Genomic DNA, 693 nt, shown 5'->3' with positions numbered 1-693 from the left:
TCTAAGCTTGCTAAAGTTGGCCCTTCTGAAGTCCAACACCTTAGCCCCACTAGTTACTTTACCCACCCTTCGCTGGATAGTGAACTCGACCAAGTGATGGTCACTATCTCCCAGGCTACCATGAACTCGCATGTTCCCCACGAGATCATCCCCTGTTGCCAAGACCAGGTCAAGCAAGGTCTTTCTTCCCCACTCTGTCATGCCTATGTTAAGGAGCAGTATACGTCTGTCATGCCTATACAACCTATACCCCTCAATGCCTACTGCCCAGTCATATGTAGAATCCCACCATGTCTCGGTTAGTCCGACTAGGTCATACTGGGTGCTAGCAAGCAAGAGTGCGAGCTCCTCCTGCTTGTTCACCATACTCCTGGTGTTTGTATAAAGTCATTTTAGTCCCCCAAAGGGGGCTCTTGGTGCCCCTGTGCCTTGATGGCGTGTGTTCCCTTTATTACTTACCTGGTGTGGTCTGGTGCCTTGTTTATGGCTTACCAACCCCTTAATACTTACCTGGTGCGATCTGGCATCTTGTTTGTGGTTTACCAACCCTGGGCTCTCTTTGGCCACTGGTTCCCTGATCCCCGTTGAGCCTAGTTTAAAGCTCTTCAGAGGAGATCAGCCAACCCGCAGGTCTGTCCCTGGTGGCTGGGGACCGGTCAGAAAGTCATTTATAGGCCCTCTCTCTCCACACCA

The sequence above is a fragment of the Alligator sinensis genome, unplaced genomic scaffold, assembly GCF_000455745.1.
Source record: "Alligator sinensis unplaced genomic scaffold, ASM45574v1 scaffold1084_1, whole genome shotgun sequence".
Taxonomy (NCBI): Eukaryota; Metazoa; Chordata; order Crocodylia; family Alligatoridae; genus Alligator; species Alligator sinensis.
This window is presented reverse-complemented; position numbering follows the sequence as displayed.